The sequence below is a fragment of the Bombina bombina genome, chromosome 6 (genome assembly GCF_027579735.1).
Source record: "Bombina bombina isolate aBomBom1 chromosome 6, aBomBom1.pri, whole genome shotgun sequence".
Lineage (NCBI taxonomy): Eukaryota > Metazoa > Chordata > Amphibia > Anura > Bombinatoridae > Bombina > Bombina bombina.
Window position 1 is genome coordinate 570,284,261 of NC_069504.1, and position 15,378 is coordinate 570,299,638.

Consider the following 15,378-nt stretch of genomic DNA (forward strand, 5'->3'; position numbering starts at 1 on the left):
TGAGATTATTTGTGCAAAATGATGAGCACCGAAATTAATGACTTATCAATTGAACTAGCTTATGAAAAGGAGCCAAGTATGATAGGTACTAAGGGCTACAACATATTGACTGTGAGGGAAATTATAACACACCAGGTCAAAATAGAGAGCTAGTGATTGACTAGAACTGATAGATTCAGCACTTCAGTGTTACATACTGATAACGCTCAATATATACTATGTTTTGCAAAGCACCACTCCCAGATGCATAACTATAAAAATTAAAAATTATAGTGACACTAATATTAACTTCACTGGTAGATTGCCCATTTGTAGTGCCATTGCTTACCTATCTGCTCAATATAAACTATGCCTTGTGTAACAGTGTAAATTATTGACTGCTTAGACACTGCTCTCATGCCATATAGTTCAAATAATTAATAAAGTAACAGTGACTGTTAGTCAAAAGTTCCTGACTTGTAATGGAGCTTAATGAGCGAATAGCACTTGGACCACACCATATATTTATTGATATAACAAAAGGAAAATGTTTGTGTATATCATTGAGTATAAAAATGTATGAATCCTTTTATAATGTTATGACTTGTATATGGTTCATTACCGTTAGTGGCAGGAAACTACAGCATAGGACCTAGTGATTGTATCACACTTGACTGTGTCTTTTCATTAAATGTTGCTATTCGCCCTAGAGTCAATACATACTTGTAGCAATTCTAAAATAAGTTAAGTAAAAAAGGAATCTTGCAACAAATGTTGCCATAAACAATTTGCACTTGGTTGTGTATTATTCTGTCGCTAGCAATGAACTTGTGTTGTTGGCTCAATAAGCAATTTTACAACCTGTTCATTTGTGAAAGCAACCGTTTCTGTGTAACTATTAACGATTATATTGTATTTTATAAGGACGTGCTTAGCTTTAAATAATCTTGACTACAATTACCGGTTTCAGTTACAATAGTTTCTAAATATTGGTCTAGTATATAGCACCAATATTGAGACACTGTTTTAACATAAAAGCTTCCCCAGCTAGGATTATCACATAAGTTAAATGCCCATCAGCTCACTGAGCTTATATTACTTATTTGGCTATTAGTAGACCAGTGCCTAATTAAAACAACACAGGAGTTCGCAACCAACTCCTCACCAAGCCCCTAAAATGTTTCACAGTGTTAACAGCCTTTTCAATGAGTACGGGCACGGCGCGATCTTGGCCTCTTTTTATGACATGTGAACCCTGGCACAACCTCCTATTGTGACATCATTGATGTTCCGTTCTCTCTATGGGATCCACTATGCATCTAAGGCATCCTTTGAATTACGAATATAATTTTCCTTGATACTTGTTAATATTTATTAACACAGTGTAACTGTATCTATATTTTTTAAATTTTCATGATGGTACATGTGTTATATCCTTTATATTTTGATTGTTCAGGTTTACCAGATACTAGAATATTTTGAGAAATAATTTTCTGTATGAGAATAAGCTTTTTTTTTATTATTTTTAAAGCAATTTATATTTAAGATGGAAAAAAACTGAAAGATGTAAATTTATTAGATTGTACTCTTAATTGGCTTAACTTTGTGTATTTTGTGGGTGTCTGTGCTAATTCATATTGTTTAAGGGTTGTGCTGTGAGCATATAAATATAAAAAAATAATAATGAGAATTCTAAAGTAAATAAATAGTGAATATAATGTGGAATGAAGACTAAATAACCTTTTATAACTACGGATTAAATATACTAATCACGGATGGTGTGTAGTGTGTTATTATGGTTGGGTACCCTGGATGCGTTGGGAATGAAAATTCAAAATTGAATAATTGTGATATTAGTAATAACAGTGAATATTAATAAAGTGACAATGGGAATCATACTAATGTGAACTAATTTGAATAGATAGTTTGAGTTAAACCCTATACATGATGTGACGTGTGATTATTTATATTAAATGAATTGGTGATTTATTATACATCCTTTCTAAATATTGGTCAATTTAGAGTATCATTGTCTGTAAATTATAGGTATTTTATTATTTTTTTATTCTCTTTTATTTTTTAAAAAATTATGTTAATTGCATGTTCCCCATCCAGATCCAATATTAGATCATTCCCAAACCAAACATTTATTGGGAGAAAATAGAAGAAACAAGAGAGGTGCCTGTGTGTACCAATAATACAACAGGATAATCAGGATAACCTAGTCAGGGTACTCACATTTGTGACAAGCACTCAGACAGTGCTATTAGAAACAGGCTGGATATTTGATAGCAATGCAGCTCACTGATCCACCCAATTATAGGAACACTGGAACGCTGGAACACTAGGAGTCCAGAAACTCAAATGCGCTACAATTACTGCAGCTAGGTACTCACAGTGGGAGTGATTGGTAAATAGTAGGCAGATAAAACAAGGTTCCAATTAAAGTTTAAAAGCAAATGTATTAAAAAGTAAAAAAATAGATAAAAACCATGGAACCATAAGGTAGGGTATGCTACCAGCCCTCCCTAACAAAATGCAGTGCGTTTCTCGGCAGTTCAGAACACTGTTTCATCAGGCATTACATTTTGTTAAGGAGGGCTGCTAGCATACCCTACCAAATGGTTCCATGTTTTTTTATCAATTTTTTACTTTTTAATAAATTTGCTTTTAAACTTTAATTGGAACCTTGTTTTATCTGCCTACTATTTACCAATCACTCCCACTGTGAGTACCTAGCTGCAGTAATTGTAGCACATTTGAGTTTCTGGGCTCCTAGTGTTCCAGTGTTCCAGTGTTCCTGTAATCGGGTGGATCAGTGAGCTGGGTTGCTGTCAAATATCCAGTCTGTGTCCAATAGCACTGTCTGAGTGCTCTTCACAAATGTGAGTACCCTGATTAGGGTTTATATACTGTGATTATCAAGTTTTATTATTGGTACACACAAGCGGCTTTCCTGTTTCCTCTATTCCTCCAGATTTTTTGTTCCCTTGTTCCTGCAATCTGGTTGATCAGTGAGCTGGGTTGCTGTCAAATATCAAGCCTGTTTCTAATAGCACTGTCTGAGTGCTTGTCACAAATGTGAGTACCCGGACTAGGGTTTCTATATTGTGATTATCCCGTTGTATTATTTTCTCCCAATATTTTGACATCTTGATGTGAGGAAAGTGCAGCCTTCCTTCAATTTCGGCCACTTACACCTTTGAACCACAGTTTTATCCCTCAACTATCGGTGGGGGTACTCTGCCACAAGTGGACATTTACACTCAGAGACTTATTAATGTATTTTGGTACCAATATCTTAATCTTGTTTAAATAGATGGTTCCTATTATACATATATATGTATGTTCAAATATATTATTCATCTAGATCAATATTATACATATATATGTATGTTTGAATATACTAATGGTCTAGATCAATACAGCGCCCCCTATTAGGAGCCAGCTATCACTGGCTCCGTGTATTATCCAAACATTTATTGCATTGATCTGTGATGTATATTGATCTATTTTGTAAGTTATTATTTTATTGTTTATGCTTTTACTTTTTTAGTTTCTATAGAAATGACACAAAATCATTTTGTTCATTTAGTCCACCTGGTTAAAGAGATTTGAGCAGAAATATCCATTTGCTTTCAGCACGTAGAAGTGTTCTTTCCATATCTCCAGTCTTATACCCAGTTCTACTTTTTGAATCCCAAAACATTTAAGTTCTGATTGTTTTGATTGATGGATTAGTAGAAAGTCTCTGGCCACTTAAAAGATACGTAAATATATTGTTCCCACATATACAGATACAGGATATTAAAAATAGCATTTCCAATGTAGAAGCAGCTACGTTGGTTACCAGTTTCAGGGAATCACAATTTAAATTGTTGAATAACTACTATCTGATGCCGGATAGAATAAATAAATGGGCAAAAACAGAGTGTAAGTGTAAATGTTATAAATGTAGAGCTGAAAAAGCAGATATTGTTCATTGTCTGTGGCTATGCCCAAAGACCAGACAATTCTGGGGGAAAATTAATTTTTGGCTTAACAAATACTTACAGACCAGATTCTCTTTGGCGCCTGTTAATGTATTCTTCCTCTGCAATGAAGTGGCCCCAAAAGCAGATAAATTGCTTATAAATACAGCAATACTGGTAGCACGTAACATTATATTTAAATATTGGAAATCTACAAGACCCCTTAGCTTTAAAGAATTTATAGATACTATAAAGATGCAAATGACAATGGAGCTTTTCAACATGAAGACTTGCACGGAACATAGACTGAAAAGCTTTTTCTACAAATGGCTAAAGTTTATCAGGGACTGGCCACTAACTGCACAAATTCAATTCATATCTCCAATTCAAAACTCCCCGGAGTTCACATTACTTATACTAAAAAGCATCCTTCGCAACAGTGGAGTAGATAGGAGGGTATATAATCAGGGAAAACCATTCAAGCCCACCCCATATTGATAATGGAAGTTCAGGGCCAGTTAATCAGGGGTTTTCAGGGCTAGGCGGGCGGGCGGGGGGGGGCATGGGGGGAGGGGGGTAAGGAGAGAGAAATAATTATAAATCTTTTTTTTTTTTTTTTTTTTTTGTCATTCTTGTTTAACTTACTGATAACACATGTTTATCCAAAGGATATGAAAAGGATGATATTTACACATTAAGAGAGGATTTTTATTTATATTATTGTTCAGTATGTTTAGGGTGTTTTTGTTTAAAATATAATTAAAAAAAGCCCATAGGTGTGTACAGATATATTATGGAAGCATGGTAGTAGCAAGTTTTGTTTATTGTCAATAGATGGTCTTTATACAAATGTATAATATCTAGCCCTGCGTGGTGCAAAGTTATGTAATTTGGTTTCTCTGTGCACACTGTTGGATAGAAATAAAGAATTTAAAAAAAAAAGAAAGTCTCTGGCCACTGAGGTGATCTTTTTAACCATCTTTTAGGTCTTTTTCAGCATTCTTGATATTACTTAAATGTTTTTGTAGTCTCATTCTGATCTTTCTTGTCGTCATGCCTACATAATTGTTTTAACATTTGCACTTCAGAGCATATATCACACCTTCTGTGTGACAATTAATACGAGCATTAATTTTGTGGCATTTCCCAAAACGGTCTACCCACGCCTACCTACCAGGTTGGGGGGAAAGGGTTTGTCTGTCCTCCTGCAACTTCAACCTTTGTTTGCCTTCTAATAAACTGGCTCCCGTTATTGTAATGCTTGTGAACTCACAGCTTTGTAGATCTATTACAGAGCAAGAAGTTATGTTGTAATAAGCCAAATTTGACTCAATCATTCCTACAATAAAGGGTCAGAGATTATGTAAGATGCAGTGAAATCAATAATGGGTAATGTACTGACTTAAAGGTATGAATAGTTATTTTGAATGTAACTACCATGTAGTGACTATTAAATCATAAAATAGAATTAGTAGTAGCTACTATGTAGCATTATTATTACCTAAAATTAAGGAATGACATTGTAGCTACTATGTAGCAACTTTCAGACTAAATCAGACTGAAGTAACTAGTATGCAGCATATAATATACTTAAAATAATGAAATACATAAGATGAGGATCTTATCTAACATAATAGAGGATTCCTTTTAGATATTGTCAACAACAGGTGTAGGAATGGTGAGACATGTAATAATGTTAAACTAGAGTAGAAAGGGTTACTCATGTGGCAATTGAAGACTGCGTACATAGATAAAAGTAAACAGCAGGCAAGAGGAGATTAAACAAGAAAGTGAAGCAGAAATTAGGAATAAGCGTGAAGGTACCTGCTCGTTATTGGAAGGCAGTTGTTTAATCGTCCAGTTAACGATAGTCCAGAAATGTAAGTGCAATATGTGGTTGCGGTTATTTTGCAATGCGACAATGTTTGACTGCAAAGTAGTATCCCCTTCATGGGAGGGACCAGATGGTAGAAGGACGGAGCAGCACTAGGCAGAAACTAGAAACAGATTACCTCCAATAATATGCTGAGACAGATTGAGGCCAGTTCAGTTCCGATTTGTAGCAAACTTGGAAAGTAAGCAAAGAGGAGACAATTTGTCTTCAGAAATTCTGACAAGAACCAGAGAATTCAGGAGCAGCTTAGGGATTAATACTGCTGGCTAAATATTATCAAGCAGTAATCTTTGTGTGGGGCGATGTTTTATATGATCAGTAAAAATAACCTGCCCAGTTTTAAAGAGCCATACCCAGCAACACAGTATAGAAAAAAAGGGATGACATAACCCTCTCCAAAAGGAACCGCTCAGCAGTTCATAGATGAGGCCTGTCGGGATGCCTTCTATGGAATACAGAAACTGAGGAGCATAAAGATTAGTAGAAGGTTCTCAGAAATCATCCTCATAAGAATAACCTTTTCAGCAAACCAAATATTGAAGAGAACCATGAAACCATTGCAAATCAATTATTCTTTCAACCTCATATTCTTCATCAGGGTCGATAGTCACAGGAGGGTCAACAGACTGGGTTCTGGTTAGTCTGTAGTGTTTCAGTAATAAAACATGAAAGGTTGGATGGATTCTGAATGCAGGATTAAAGCATTCTGTATAACGATTTTTCTAACTAAGTTTTGTAGATGGAGTGTGGCGCTTAAGGTGTTTGGTAGAAAGCCAGACTTTGTCCCTGACTCTATAATCAGGAGGAGGTCTTCTCTTTCTATCATAGTGACATTTGTTATGTTTCTGAGCATTCTTTATGTTATCACAGAGTATTTTGAATCCACAATAGTATTTGTAGTGTAATTTAAAAGAGAACAGGTACTTTTCTTGTGTGGGAAGAAATTGAAAGTAGGGTAGAACCCATAATTAACAAAACTTGGTGAGGTGTTAGTTGAGGAATTTATGGAGTTGTAGGCAAACTCAGCAGTTGGTAGGAGGGACGACCAATTATTCTGTTGATATGAACAATAACATCTCAAATATTGTTCCATCTATTGGTTAGTTCTTTCCGGTTGTCCATTAGTTTGTGGTTGATAAGATGTACTGTCTGTGTTTATTGTGTAATATCTTACAAGTTCACTCCAAAATTTTGAAGTAAATTGGGTACCATGTCCTGGAGTTATGGTGGATCCATGGTACTTAACTATATGGTCACAAAACAACTGAGCTGTCTGAGAGGTAGTAGACAGGGAATGAAATGGTATGAAATGTGCCATTTTTGTGAGAATATCTACAACCACTAGTATAGTGTTGTTTTTGGAGGATCTAGGTAATTCCACTATAAAGTCCATGGCCTTTCAAGTATAGGTAAAGGTTTGAGTAAACCATATGATGTATTCCTATCAGGTTTTGACTGGTGGCAAGTTGTACAGGATTTGATGTAATCCTTAATGGTTAATTACATCCCCGGCCACCAGAATGACCGTTTCAATAGGTTAAAAGTTATCTGTATACCAAGATGTCCTGCAAGTAAGGAATTATGTACTATATTTAAAATAGTATTCTGGAGACTTCGGGGTATGTAAAAATGATCCTGATAGTAGTATAATTCGTCAGTGAGATGAGGAGTTTATATTTTGGAATGAGAGTATCAATCAGTTGAGCTTGTTTAATGGTTTGAATTAAAACAGTAGTAAGTCTAAGGAAGTGTTGTAAGGGTATTATTGTAGAAGGTTTTTCAGTGGAATTAGGTCTTAGACCCCTCCTTGAGAGGGCATAAGTATTTCCATTAATTTTCCCAGGTCTTTAGTTAATGACGTAGTTGAAGCAAGAGAAGTAAAAACTCAATTGAACTTGTGAGGATAGTAACCTATTTGTTTTAAGGAACTGTAGGTTTTTTATGGTCTGAATATATGAGTATGGGAAAAAGTGTGCCTTCCAGTAGATGCATCCAGTGTTCTAGGGAACTTTTAATAGCCAGTAGTTCTTTTTCTTCACTTTACTTCAGCTTGATTCATTGATCTGGAGTAATATGCAACTGGGTACATGGGATTTATTGAAGGTACCTGTTCGCTATTGGAAGGCAGTTGTTTAACCAGCCAGTTAATGTTAGTCCAGGAACATAAGTGCGATATGCAGTTGCAGTTATTTTGCAATGTGGCAATGTTTGACTACAAAGTAATATCCCCTTTGTGGGAGGGACCGGATGGTAGGAGGACGGAGCAGCACTAGACAGAAAATAGAAGCAGATTACCGCTAAAAACATGCTGAGACAGATTGAGGTCCAATTGGTAGCAAACTTGGAAATTAAGCAAAGAGGATGAGACAACTTATATTTAAAAATTCTCAAAAGAACCAGAGAATTCAAAAGCACCTTAGTGATTAATACTGCTGGCTACAAATTACCAAGCAGTGATGGGGTGGTTTTATATGATTAGGAGAAAAAAGAACCTGCCCAGTTTTAAAGGGCCACCACTAGCAACCCAGTATAGGAAAAGGTATAGGTATGAGAGTTATATTGGACCTTTTTCGAATACTCTGATGGGTCAATCCGGTTGCCTATGCTCTTGACCTTACTTCTGCAATGCCCATGTCCAATGTTTTTCCCGTCAACCTCATGAAACCATTGGTCTGTAATCGGGCTACCACTGGTTTGCCTCGTCCCTGTCCTATTTCTGTTGACATCCAAAAAGAATATTAGGTCAGCAGCATTATTGACTCTTGTATGTCCAGAGGTTGCATATAGTATTTTGTCACTGGAGGGGTTACTGTCCAGAGGAGCGTTCATGTGTTCCCTACTCTGATATTCATGCTCCTGCCCTCCTCCAGACCTTCCAAGCCCATTTCCTCACTAAGCCTTTTGTCCTACCGCAAGGGGAGGGGTCATTGAGGGGAGGGTACTTTCAGGGTTTCTCCCTGACTTTTATAGTTATTTGCTGCTTTTTATCTTGGCTGTTATATTAGACTCACCTGTCTCCTCCCCTTGCTTGTAGCAGAGTGTGTAACACTGCTCACTACTCCAGGCTCCCTCTTATGGCCAAACTGGAGAACATCATCAGAGAGAAACAGGTTGCAGTCCCAGAATGGTGATGTCATCATTCCCTTTTAACTGCCTCAGCTATGTTTGACTTTGCTCTTGCATTGTCTCTGACTTCTCTGTGAGTTCCTGTGTGGCTAAGCAACAATTTTATTTGTTTTAATAAAAGATTTACTGTTTTATCCTTGCTCTGGATATTGGAACTTTATTTACCCCCTATTTGTTTGGATATCCGCCTGGTTGGAGTTTCCATTTCAGGGGTCTACTTACACCGGCCAGCTGTTTGGTTTCCCGTATCAAGTTTGTCATCGGAAGCAGTCACTGTGGAGAGCCTCGATCTGACCTCAAGCGTCCATTGCCTAAGTGAGTCAGCCGAACGGCTCTGAAGCTTCGGTTTGTCCATTATTGCACTGCATGTACAACGCCGCTTGTGAGTATATCTCCATCTTTGTTATATCTGGTGATACCGGTATAGGACATACTACACCAAGAGCGCCTCTCTTTTTTCTGTTTTTCAGGAACTGTTTCCTGACTCTGTGTATAACATGGCTTGTTTTATTTCCCTTCTGGCTTGTTGCTCACTTTGCTGATCTTTGTGTTCCTGACCCCGGCTCGTCTGCCTACTCGCTTTGGTTCCTGATCTGGCTCGTCTGACTACCCACACTGGCTTTGACTCCTGGCTTGTCATTTAGCTTTTGGACTCTTTAGTATTTTTTTTATTTTTTAATAAAGGTGTGATTTATTTAGCATTTTACGTTTCTGTCTGATTCCTGGTTCCCTGACAAAAAGTCATTTTTCATACCATATATGCTAATTTACTGTGCAGTTAATATATTTTTTATCTCTCACTATGGGGTATTTTAAGTTATTTGCTCATATTTATTGCTCTCTCAATCTTTCAGCTTAGAACATTGATTATTATTTCTACTCATGTCTTTGTATTTCTGTATTTGTTTGGCTTGTGTAAGAGATCTGTAACTAATGGGAGATGTTCCATTTCCAACTTGTGAAATAAACCAGGGTTTTATTCTAATCTCTTTATAGTTTATAGAAAGAGGATACTTTTCAGTCTGTTTTGGATCTCAAACCCTTAAACAAATTCCTTCTTTCAAGATGGAGATACTTTGCACTTCCTTTAATACATGAGGATCAGTTTATGTCTACCATAGACTTAAAAGATACTTATTTATATATCCCTATTCACAGGGATCATGTACTTTTTTTTGCTGGGAGCTTTGCTGCCTGTAGTTTGAGCTCAAGAAATCTGTAGTTCCTTGCTTGGAAGACATTCTGTTTTAGGGACCTTCTTTTCATCTGGCTGTGTTTCACACTCAGATGGTACTTCAGCAGACCCATGTGTATTTTCTGGGATTCATAATCGAATTGGTAACTATGCATTTGTCCCTGACAGATCAGCACAGGCTGAAGCATAAATGTTGTGGGTCTCATGATGGCTGCTTCAGATACTGTTTCACTTGTTTGTCTCAGAGAACAAGACAGTCCCTAACCTGGTGGCAGACTCACCCTTCCTTGGTTCAGTGGACCTCCTTTCTTTAGCCAGTGTGGCTCGTAATTTCCACAGATAGGAAATGACTTTGCTGTTAGGTTGGGTCACAGTCTGGGCGGGGGTCTCAGAGAGCACAGGAAGTATAGATTCCTCAGAAATAAAGGTTATCAATAAATATTATGGAACTCTGTGCAATCTTCAGAGATCTCCAAAGTTGGCTCAACCTCAGGCAGGAATCTTTTTTTTGTGGAAATTCCAGTCAGACATTGTCACAGCAGTTGCCTATATCAATCATCAGAAAGGAGCTCACAGTTCCTTAGCAATGAGGTAAGTGTCCCACATTGTCAGCTTTGCAGAATGCCATCATTGTATGATTTCTGCCATCCACATTCCTGGTGTGAAAAACTGGGGGGCAGACATGGTTAGTCACCAGTCTCTTAACCCAGGGGAATGGCCTCTGAATTACAAAGTTTTCCACCAAAATATGTGGCAATTGGGGTCTGCCAGAGTTAGATCTCATAGCCTGTTACTTGCATCACAATTTGCCCTAGTATTGTGCAAAGTCTCAGGACCCTTGGGAGAGTCTGATAGATTCCCTATTGGCTCCCTGGTCATTTAACCAATTAAGGGCTAGATTACAAGTGGAGCATGAAATTTGTGATTTCAATATTTGCGCTGCACTTAGTAATGCCAGCACACACAAATGTGTGCTGGTATTACAAGTTAAGCGCAATGAGAATAAGAGCACTATTTTGCATTTGCACGTATGTATAGTGCTCACGAGAGCGTGCTTCCATATGCACGGCAAAGAACCTAGTGTAGCACAGGTGGTAAGTTGTGCAGCGTTTGGCACCAAATGTAAAATATATATGTATATGAATATATAAATATATATTTATGTGTTTATATGTGTATACACATAAACAGAGAAACCCAAACACTAAGGCCTTTTCTAATTAGGAAAAGCACACAAACTGGATGTTCAGGGTCCGTTGTCCCCTCCGGGTAATCAGCAACACCACAATGCGTATGTATACAAACAAATTGAGCGTGTGAAAAGTCACTCACCAGACCGCCATCAGAGCTCAGCTTTAGCTGCCAGAATCACTACTTGATATGTAGCCAATATGTGCCGCACACAAAGTAAGAATCAAATACTCCGACTAAAAATCACACAGCTCACAGGGTCTCACTGGATGGCTCGTGCGGACAAGTAGAGTGCTTACGTCACTTCACCTCCTCCAAAAGGGTTCGCTCTCCTCCGGAGTAATGACAAATTAGGATCCGCTTCAACAGGTAGCACAGGCTTGATGAGTCGGAAGGACTGGAACAAATGAATTCAATGAAGAGGTCCGACATCCATCGTATATTAAAAGTATCAAAAACTTTATTAGTTAATTTTAAAAACTGAACACAGCAAATTTGCAGAAAATGGTCAACATGGGCGCAGCACTGACAGGCTTACGCGTTTCCGTAGTCTCAGCCTGAAGTGCTGACCCATACACCTGTTTAAAAACCCTTAAGACAAATGTAATAGGTTAACAAAAAACACACCCCCATGAATCTGACCATTAGCTGCTTTTGAACAAGTTACATACCCTTAACTTACAGCACTTGACATTTAACACGAAATGTATAAATTACAAATTAGATAATAACCCCTGAAGCTACTTAAATTACAAATTAGATAATAACCCCTAAAGCTATGAGGGGCAACATAGCAATTCAATCCGATTAAATGAGAGACTTGGAATTATAATATACAAAATGGCAAAAGAGTACACAATCAATCCATATATTTGCATAAATAAGTAAATGACTAGATGCATAAATAGGCAAACATTAAAATTTAAACAGTACCGTAATAACAGTATTGTAAGAAACCACGTCTATTATCTGACTAAAGTATTTACCTAGTCTATAGGCATACCCCAAGCTGGCGTGAGCACAGTTCATCATACCCAAGCGGAGAAACACTGCCACTGTAGATTGACGGTTTAATGATAGAGATATATATATATATATATATATACTATACTTATGCCAGCCCATGGTACACACCTATGTGTTTACAATCATAATAAAATTATGCAAATTAGATTAGTAAGTCTATTATTCAAGCATATAATTAAAGGATTTATACACATAGTTATTCATCACACAAATATATAAACATATATATGTGTATGCATACAGCAGTACATCAGGGGACATACCACAAGATAAAGGATGACACCGGGCAGATACAACTCATCCCGATTATTATGGTTCATATAGCAAAAAGGCCTTATAGAGCCATTACAATAGGATCAAGGATAATGATTACTCCTAGTGGTTGATAATATCAAACCTGGAGTTTAAGCCTTTCGGCAAACGTGTATCCAAAGTGAATATCCAATATGCTTCCCTCCTTGCCAACAGAAGATCAATATCACCCCCCCCCTAGCTGGTCTGACAATCTTTTCTATGGCACACCAGGAAAAGTGTTGGAGATCATTATTATGGAAAGTACCGAAGTGTTGTACAATAGGTGTAGTGGCTCTATTCAGTTTGAAAGATGCTAAATGTTCACACATCCTAGTATTTAGATCCCTAGAGGTGAGCCCTACGTATTGCACCTGACACAGAGAGCACTCTATGCGATAGGTGGCATATTCTGTAGTGCAATTCATACATGCTCTAATATCATAGGTTTTGTTAGTAACCAGACTTGAACATTTCTTAGTGATTTTGATGAAGGTCACAAGGTTTACATTTGCGACGCCCACACTTAAACATACCAGTATGTTTAAGCCTCATTCTTTGGTTTTAACAGAGTAGGTGCCACAATGTTACCCAATGTAGGGCTCTTCCTATAAGAGCACCTAAGACCACTATTTACAGTGTCTACCAGTTTGTCATCCGCAGAGAGGAGAGAAAAATGTTTCCGTATAATTTTGCAAATCTGAGGATACTGCACACTATGATTAATAACAAAGGTAACACCTTTAAACATATTCCTCTCTGCGAATGACTTACCAAGAAGACCCTTCCTTTCTATTGATTTCACTGCCTCCTTTGCTCTGTTTACCATTGCTTAGGATATTTTCTTCTCTCCAGTCTCCTCTCTAAGTCTAATGACTCCTTCTGAAATTGTGAAGAGCTGGTGCAGTTCCTTTTAAGCCTGGTGAATTCACCTTTAGCAATAGCAAAGGGGACATGTCTTGGGTGGCAACTTGTGCCCTGTAATAGTGAGTTACCTGAGATTGGCGTTCTATAAATGGTGGACTCAATATTGCCTTGAGTATTGCCTGTAAGGGTAACGTCAAGATAGTTAATACTCTTGTGGTTATACTCATGGGTAAATTTAAGATCTAATTCATTAGCATGGAGATATTCCAAAAAACCAGGGATAGTCTCCTTACTGCCTGTCCAAATAAAGAGAAGATCGTCAATATATCTCTTATACAGAGATATAGAATACCTATAGGGTTTACTATCTACAAAGATGTGGTAAAACTCCCACCATCCTAAAAACAAATTAGCATAGGATGGGGCAAACTTTGCCCCCATGGCGGTACCACATCTCTGGAGATAGTAAACATCCTCAAATTTAAAGAAATTATGTGTCGGCAAGAAGGCAAGCACTTTAAGGATAATGTTTTTTAAACCTCTATTGTAACCGGTAAAGTGATCAAGGAAAAAAGGTTATGGCTTTTATTCCCTTAGAATGAGGGATACTCGAATGCAAAGAGACAACATCAATGGTCAACCATAAATAGGAATCTGACCATTGTACATCATCTAGTACAGGGGTCAGCAACCTTCGGCTCCCAGATGTTTTGTAACTACATTTCCCATGATGCTCAGATAGCCTAAAGAGTGTCTCAGCATTGTGGGAAATGTAGTTCCAAAACATCTGGGAGCCGAAGTTTGCTGACCCCTGATCTAGTATATTAAGGATGTGTTTTGTGTCTCTTACATATGAGAGTAACAACACCACAATAGGCTGAAGAATATTGTCCAGCCACCGAGACAGATTACCCAACAGGGAGTCCACACCACTGACAATTGGACGTCCTTTCACGTCAACCAAAGATTTGTGTGTTTTGGGAAAATGGTGGAACAGGAGAGTTTTAGGATATTCAACAAAAGATATTCCACTGTATTGGAATCTAAACACCCCTGTTCCAAAACATCATCCAAAAGATGACTAAGTTCATTTTTGTATTCTGGTGTAGGGTCTCTACTTAACACTAATTAATCATCCCTGTTTTGTAATTGTCTCAACATATTGAATATGATCCATCACAACCACCATTCCACCTTTATCCGACTTCCTCACAACCAAATCATCGTTGTTTTTTAAGGAAGTAATGGCTTCTTTTTTGGATAAAGATAGATTAGGTCTATAACTGGATCTGTTGTTTTTAAGTTTAATCAGATCACTTTCCACCCTGCTATGGAAGGTTTCAATAATATTCCCTCTGCTTTGCATAGGGTAGAACATAGATTTTTCTTTAAATAAAAAGAGAGAAGCGCTCAACCTGGGAACGAACAATAGCATAATAGCTTGTTCTATGGCTAGTTACCACCCTAGAAGCAGCCTCTTTTTGCTCAATATGTGCCTTTCACAGAGAACTTTCCTGTAGCATATCAGTCTGATCCTGACTTCACAGTACAGTCCAGCCCCGAAATACCAGGCAATCCCTCTCTGAACAAGAGAAACAGCAAAACCCCAGACGTACGTTTCGGCCTATTGTGGGCCTCGTCAGTGAGGTGCAGCCATATCCCTCTAGGCACACCGAGCAACGGGTCCACGTCTGGATTCCCGCATCACACTTAGGGAGACTTCCCTAAGTGTCATAATTTGCATAAATAAAAAGAGAGAAGCGCTCAACCTGGGAACGAACAATAGCATAATAGCTTGTTCTATGGCTAGTTACCACCCTAGAAGCAGCCTCTTTTTG

General features: G+C 37.7%; 1 protein-coding gene across 1 annotated transcript in view; it reads left to right on the plus strand.

Annotated features, from left to right (window-relative positions):
• The window catches only part of LOC128663282 (uncharacterized), a 328,216-nt gene that overhangs the window by 212,072 nt on the left and 100,766 nt on the right, over positions 1-15,378 (plus strand). The gene's annotated exons all lie outside the window — the stretch shown is intronic.